We start from the raw sequence: 8,300 nt of genomic DNA, 5'->3' as shown, positions 1-8,300 counted from the left end.
TTATAGCTTGGATTACGGCATCCCTCTTCCAAGTTATAAAATATTGTGTTGGGTCCTAGCCTTAATATTTCATATTGGGTGTCATATTAAGGGCTTTAAATCAACTATCTTGAATATCTCCTATTTCTCTCTCTCTCTCTCTCATTTCTCTCTCACACTCTCACACACATTTTCTCTCTTCCTCTCTCTATGAACCACGAAATTTCCAGAGAATAGGACCCAAAAACACTCCTTAAACTTGAAATGTTCATCATCTAGGAGTGTTCTTAAAGGTAAACCCGAAAATCCTTCATTTTCCTTCACTTTTCTTTCTTATTTTAAAGGTTTTTCTTGCACTTCTCATTCTTCTACACCATTCTTTATGAACATTCATGAACATATCCATGAATTTTGAGTTTTATGATGATGGTGGTAGGGTTTCACCCAAGAACAACATGCATGTTGTCTAATGGTGAAATCCAAGGAACAAAACCTATGCCAAACCCTAAAATACAGATTTTTACAAGTTTTAAAGGTTCATCTACCTTGTGCATTCAAGTTTTTCCTTTGAAAACATCACTATGAACAAAATATGTCCATGCATGGTCTTCAAACCGTGAAGCATATGATGAACATCAAGTTAAAGAGCTTGATGATCAAAGTACATTGTTAATAGTGCATGTAAATGATTTTATTCATAAAAAAAATCTAAAAATTCTTTTCTGTTCAAAACAAAATTTTCTTCGAATCCCAGTAAGATAATAAGAGGTTCTGGAAAATACTAAGACCTTTTATCATTTCCTTGATTTACTAAAATTGTTACAACAAAACAAGGCCATAAATCATATAAAATACTTTCGGAGGTCTATAAATCCTAGAAACATTCGTGGATGACCCCTATGCTAAATAGTGACCCCTCATTAAATTTCATCGATTTTTGTTACTGTTTAGTATGGTTTTGATTTTTCTTTTTGTTTAGCTCCAATAAATCATAAAACAACTTTAGCGAAGGTGAAATGGCTACCTAATAATTTTCGAAGCTTATATTCTATGTGGAAGACTTAGAAAAATATTTTCAGAAATTTTCATATTGCATTCCTATTTTTCCCCGATTTTTGTATTTATAATGGCCTAAAAATAGAAAAAATAGTTCTGCTCATCCAAAGTTCATGAAAATATACCACAACACCTTATAGTACATTAGGATGCTACATAAAAATTTTGATGATTTTTCTCTTCTGTATACTATTTTTCTTCTATTTTCCCAAGATTAAATACACTTAAACCCAATTTTTATTAGAATAAATGCACAAAAATCATAAAATTGGGTTAAACAATTTAGAAATTCATTCTTATATTTTTCCCAGCTTAATAATGTTTAATAACAGTAATACAAAACGTTTGGGTAATTTTGGAAACTGTTTGCTATTTATTTCAATTTTTATTAGAATAAATGCACACAAATCATAAAATTGGGTTAAACAGTTTAGAAATCCATTTTTATATTTTTCCCAGCTTAATAATGTGTAATAACAGTAATACAAAAATTTTGGGTAATTTTGGAAACTGTTTGCTATTTATTTCAATTTTTATTAGAATAAATGCACAAAAATCATAAAATTGGGTTAAACAATTTAATAGACCATTTCTATATTTTTCCCAGCTCAATTATGTCTAGTGGCAGTATTATAAAAAGTTTGGAAATTTTTATCCTTTGAATGCTATTTTTCATGAATTTATATTGTTATGAAGGCTTAAAATTTTGGAAAAATAGTTAATCACATAAAAAAATAAAGGGAAAATTTATGGAAAACCTTTGCTGTATTTAGAAAGAAAATCCAAAGTTTGACAATTTTTGGAAACTTTTTGATGATATTTTAGATTTTTAGGAGTTTAAAACACTTTTAAATGTGTTGAAATACCCTCAATTAATATTACAAAAATCTGGAAATTAATATCCAAAATTGTTTTAATCACATGAGCTATAAAATTTCACCATTTCAGAAAAATGTTTGTAACTTAACAATATTAAATTTTGACACAATATTGGCATAATTATATAGTAGTAGTAAGTATACTAGTGTTAAATTTTGATTAGAGACTCACTACCGAATACCATTATTGTAGGAATCAATAGTGGTACGAGTGGAGCGTAGTCAAGGCACCATTTGCATCATCTCAATGCATTGTGAGTATTCACCACTCCCCTATTTTCGGTTTTTTTTAAATGTTTTGGGGTGGAAAAGCATGTCCTAAACTTTTTATGTTCGTTGTATTTATTTTGACTCGTATGAAACTTGGTTGCTATATTTCGTATGTATGTGTATGTTACTTTAATTCATGAGGACTGTATCGCGGTTAAGTCCCTGGAATCTCTAGACACAACTCATTAACTCTTTTGAGCCTATGGTTATTATGGATAACGCTATCAGGAGGTAGACAATTCCTCACTCGCACGATTCGCTTGAGTGCATTTTACCATTTTATACACTATGTTTGCGATACACATGGTAGTCAATAGGGCACGATTCGGTCATTAGGCTTGGGTTGTGAACTCATGAATGGAAACTTGATGCACATACGAATCTTTATGCACACATGAAACTTGTATTCTCAAGTTGACAACGACACTTGTATACTTATTTTAGCAATGAAACTTGTATACTTATTTTAGCAACGAAACTTTTATGCTTATTATAGCAACGAACTTTGTTTCTCATTATAGCAACAAACGTTTATTACTGAAAACTTATATACTTGTTTTAGCAATGAAATTGTTTTCTCCTTGTAACAACGAATATTATTTCGAATCTTGCAAAGTCATTTTAGCAATATACTTTTATTTATGGAAACTTTTATCAAAACTTTTATTTCGATTCTTGAAACCAATATTATATTTAATCTGTGAGTACTCACCAACTATTTTTATAGTTGACGCTCATTTTACATGCTTTTTCAGGAATCATCTAGTAAGAGGCACATAGAGACACATCACTTTTAGGAGCATTCGCATGTGTTGTATTTCAATTTACATTGTAATTATTTTAAAAGTTGTTCAATTCTATTGTAAATTTGTAATGATTTTAATACTATGGTTGGTGTTGTCTTTTAACTTTTGCTATGAAACCCTTTGTACTGCCATGCCCCGCGTTTCCGCTTTAGCGGGGTGTGACAGAAAATGGTATCAGAGCCAAAGGTTATAGAGAATACCAGTTTTCCTTTGGAGAACCACAACTATAGCCAAAAAAATTCAAAAAGTTTTTAAAATACTAAACATACTACTGATATAACTAATTCCAGTATGCATTATTAGACTTTAATTAAGTATAGCCTGGCCAACTATGCTTAATTAAGGAAAGTTAATGTGAGGCTGGAAACAGTTATAGTAGAATTATGTTCAAAACAATTTTCAACTTAAACTTTTGAAAAACAAAATTTTTCGGTGTGCGTACGGGCATTGCATATTATAGGCATTCATCTAGATACACTTAGAAACTAAGTGTACTTTTATAACAATGCCTTTATTCAGAAATATTTTTATCCCTTATCAAGTGCTAGGTTAAGCACTTAGGTTATATCACTTGCCACTCTAGGAGCAATGCACTTAGTACTGAGAAATGAGTATTCCTCGGTAGCTATTGACTTTAGATGTAAGGTTAGTAGCTAGATATACACTAGTAATAATCTTAAGTCGAAACCTATACCAATTATTCCTTAATACCTCTTCATCGTCTTCGTATTAGAGTTACAACTAGGAAAAATCGTTTCGATACCGACACGAATGATAATTGGAGCATTGCGTAAGGAGGTAGATGAGTCGCCACTAAGTAATCACTTGGATACCATTGGCGGGCATTCCGGATTCGACTCACAAGGGGACACAGAGGTTTAACCTATATGTGAGATCTTATTTCTACGCTACGATTTAGCTCTAGGTTGTTTCCACCTCGAGGTTAAAACTTAACATAGGATATCCCTTTGACCTCTATAAAAGGTCGTCAACTGCATTGACACCATAAAATGTTTTTCAAACAATTTTTCTTGTCCTTTATTTTGGGGAAAAGACATCAGCACTCGCCTTATACTCGTTTTGTACTCGCATTAGTATTTAGGTACGATCAACTACACTAACATACTTTCTCCTTACTTCTTAATCTTCCATCGAAAAATTATTTCGCTTCATCGGTTTTATTTATCATCGATAAAATATTTTATAACCACTTCATTCAACTTAGTAGACATTTCCTAACAATGTAAGCCATATTCTCGCTAAAAATCTTTTGACAACTTGCTTTAATTTAACACTTTTCTTCAAAACTCAATTTAACCAATATTGGTTTTAACATTGCTATTTTAATTTCATTTCAATCCATTTCAATGGATAGATGTGCTTTTAAGGGCATATAAACCATTTTAAACCTTGATTACTATTCTGACACGTTTTCGAAAAACTTAGAAACATTTTCTTTTATAAAAGTGTTTAAATTCTATGCTATAAAACTTAGACATATGACATTGAAGTTCATATTACGTGTAAAAGCTTCATCGGATCTTTCAAACCACTTTTGTTTTGACTCTTTTGACTACTTTCTCATTTAGGCATTGTAATTTACTTAAATGTGTTTTCTTGAAACCTAACATGATATTTTTTTTACAACTTTCTACTCCAAGCGTGATTACAAGGCATTACCAATGCGTACATTTCAAAACACACCTTATTTGTATATTTTATTACAAATTAGTTAAATAATCTGTAAAACTTCTAAAATATAAAGCATTGCAAAACTTAGTGTTCACTTTTAAATTTCCAGTGACGTACCTTCAACAATGTATAATTACTCTTCTAAATCTATTGAGTCTTTACCTTATATGTTTTAACTATTATTGAACTCCATTCTAAAAAGTCAAATTGTCAGATTTTCAACTATGTTTGTAGTGCTTCTTCTTTTTCACAAATGGAGTTTAACTTAATAAGATAACTCGTGATTTTTAGCAAAGATTTTAAGACCCCAACATGTCTATTTAATCATCAACATACATCAAATATTGAAGTTTGAAAAATATCTCGACTTGGCTTTAAATCTACCTATACATATTATTCTTAAAATTTTAACAATAGCAATCATTATCGCTGGTACCTTCCTTTTCTATCCCCCGCACTTGATTTCTTGCTCTCCTTCTAATTTTAGATATTGCACACCCATGATAATAACATAATACATTGACTAACTTTGTTTCTGTCTATTTTGCTTCTCGTGGTATCATGTTCGTACACATACAAACTAGAAGTCTACACTTTCCTTTTGAGCGATTAATACGTGTATAGTTGTGAGACATAATTTTGAATTAGTCAACTTTGATATATTCAATTGCGCCTTTTATCATATACATCTTGTTTTTATTTTGAAATCTACTATAAACAAGTGATCCTTATCTACATTTGGTCTTTCGTTCTAAATTCGGAAACTTGATTTAAAATGCAAGTTTCCTTATATTTTTCCTTATAATTAATACACAAGATGAAGACCCTTATGCTTATAATTTTTCTATATCCGGAAAATATATGTGAAGGATATGTTTCCTTATGTTTCTTCTTTCCTTTAAATACATCAAAAGTCTTGAATTTTACTATTAGATATTCTAAATGATTGTTTTGTAGAAACACTAAATTAAGAATCCACTATTTTCAATGATTGATATTTTTACACATTTCTTAAAATAGCATTCTACTTTGTAATTTTCAGTGAGTTCCTAAACTCTCAACTTTGTTTTCATAAATATTCTGACCCGTAAGCTTGAATTTGTCCTGACTTAGACAATTAGACAATTTTTCAAAAGAGTAATCAAAATATTTTTGCATAAATTCCCTTATTGATGACTTAAACCTGTAACCTTAATTAATCTTTATATTATTTTACTACTTCGTTTGATCGCCAAACATGTATTTTCATTATCTTGGAATTATTACATATTTTGATAATATTGAGATTAATTATCATTTCTAAACACACATTTTGATAACAGTGAGATTTTTATCACTTCTAAACACTTAAAATGCTATCTACACAATGTGATTTAATCGCCTCCATTTGCAACATTGACTCTCTAAATATATATATATATATATATATATATTCTTCAATTATGGTTCTATTATAGTTAGAGTACCTGTAGTGGAAATTATAACTTCGGAAATCCTCGATCGTTTCATAACTTCTATTGTTGACGGGACTTAAATAGTTTTACGCTTGAGATGTACTAATAGCACGTATCATTAGGAACTTACCCTTGATTGCTTCTCTTTCATTCGTGCTACCCCTTCTTATTTCGGAATATATCTTTTCCATATTTAGTAGCCCACACGAAAGTGAACAAATTGTTCCTAATCTCTTCTTTATTAAGCGGCGAATTTGCACTTAGTGCTAATTTAGAATGCGACTTAAGGATCAATGCAGACTTAACGCTGAATGCAGTTGGTGCTTCGGCAAAAATTATAGCTCTCTTGATTCAGATAATATCTAATTAAATAATCTTTTCAACTAGGTCGCCAAGGTTGGATCATGCTTTCCATGAACCAGATTTCCTACAATCTAGACGATAAAACTCGAATTAGGGACGCACTAATTTGACTGTAGCTAAAGAATTGGGTTCTCCCCTTGAGGAATTAACCCAAAATAATCAAAGAGCTCTTCAAGTCACCATCTCTCCAATTATACACTTATATTTGGCTGAGTTCTAATAGAATGCGTCCCGAATTGAATTTCGGGGCAAAATTCTTTCAACCGGGGGAGACTGTGACAACCGTCAAAATTCGAGTCGGTTCTAGACTTGAATAAACTTGGTTGCACGTATAAGCACGACACATACTACACTTAGTAACTAGAAGTTAAGATATAACCTATTAGAAACTTGGAAACAATAAGAAACAATGGATAATGTGCTTGGATTTCACATTGGTATGTAAATTCTACAACTACTTAACTGGAGTGACTATCCATATTCGGGTCATTCTTTGACTTGAACACCCCTTTCATGAATCATATACACACATCATGCACATGACCTAGAAGTAGAAATTAGGTCAAAGTCTCATAGAAACTTAAGTCAAAGTTGAAAACTAGGACTAGTATACTCGATTCCTCAATTTCGCTTGAATCTCGAAACCACTACATAGAATGCCAATAAATCGATAAAAATAAATTACAAACATTATTTTTAACTAGAAAAGAGTTATGAAACTCTAACATAAAGTGAAATCTCAAATAATTCAATTTATTTTGATATCCAAATATATATTAAATCTCAAGACCCTAAAAACCCTAAAATCTCAAATTTATAAACTTTAACACCTAAAAATCCATAAAATTGGTGTGGACTTTATAATATCAATTTAAAGTAACTCAAATTAGTAAAATATAACCAAGGAGAAATAAAATTCAAGTCATTCGTATTTAACCTTATTTTCTAAGCAAAAAATCAAGGTTTTGTGAATGAAAATTAAGATAAGGTGCATATTTTATAAAAACTTGATATTTTTATAAAATAAAGTTATAATTTTATAAAATTTAAGAGAGGGAGACCCTCTCTCCATTCAAAAGTCGGAATCCACCTCCCAAGAAATCTCTTCCCAACAAACATTAATCATTCTTCACCCACACACTCCATCTCCTTCACTTCTCTCTCTCTCTCTCTCTCTCTCTCTCATTTCTCTCTCCCTCTCTCTCATTTCTCTCTCACACTCTCACACACATTTTCTCTCTTCCTCTCTCTATGAACCACGAAATTTCCAGAGAATAGGACCCAAAAACACTCCTTAAACTCGAAATGTTCATCATCTAGGAGTGTTCTTAAAGGTAAACCCGAAAATCCTTCATTTTCCTTCACTTTTCTTTCTTGTTTTAAAGGTTTTTCTTGCACTTCTCATTCTTCTACACCATTCTTTATGAACATTCATGAACATATCCATGAATGTTGAGTTTGATGATGATGGTGGTAGGGTTTCACCCAAGAACAACATGCATGTTGTCTAATGTTGAAATCCAAGGACCAAAACCTATGTCAAACCCTAAAATACGGATTTTTACAAGTTTTAAAGGTTCATCTACCTTGTGCATTCAAGTTTTTCCTTTGAAAACATCACTATGAACAAAATATGTCCATGCATGGTCTTCAAACCGTGAAGCATGTGATGAACATCAAGTTAAAGAGCTTGATGATCAAAGTACATTGTTAATAGTGCATGTAAATGATTTTATTCATAAAAAAAATCTAAAAATCCTTTTCTGTTCAAAAAAAATTTTCTCAGAATCTTAGTAAGATAA

This window comes from Lactuca virosa, chromosome 6 (genome assembly GCF_052849685.1).
Source record: "Lactuca virosa cultivar CGN04683 chromosome 6, Lactuca_virosa_CGN04683_v6, whole genome shotgun sequence".
NCBI classification, from domain to species: Eukaryota; Viridiplantae; Streptophyta; class Magnoliopsida; order Asterales; family Asteraceae; genus Lactuca; species Lactuca virosa.
The sequence above is the reverse complement of the archived record's forward strand: the minus strand, read 5'-3'. Positions refer to the sequence as shown.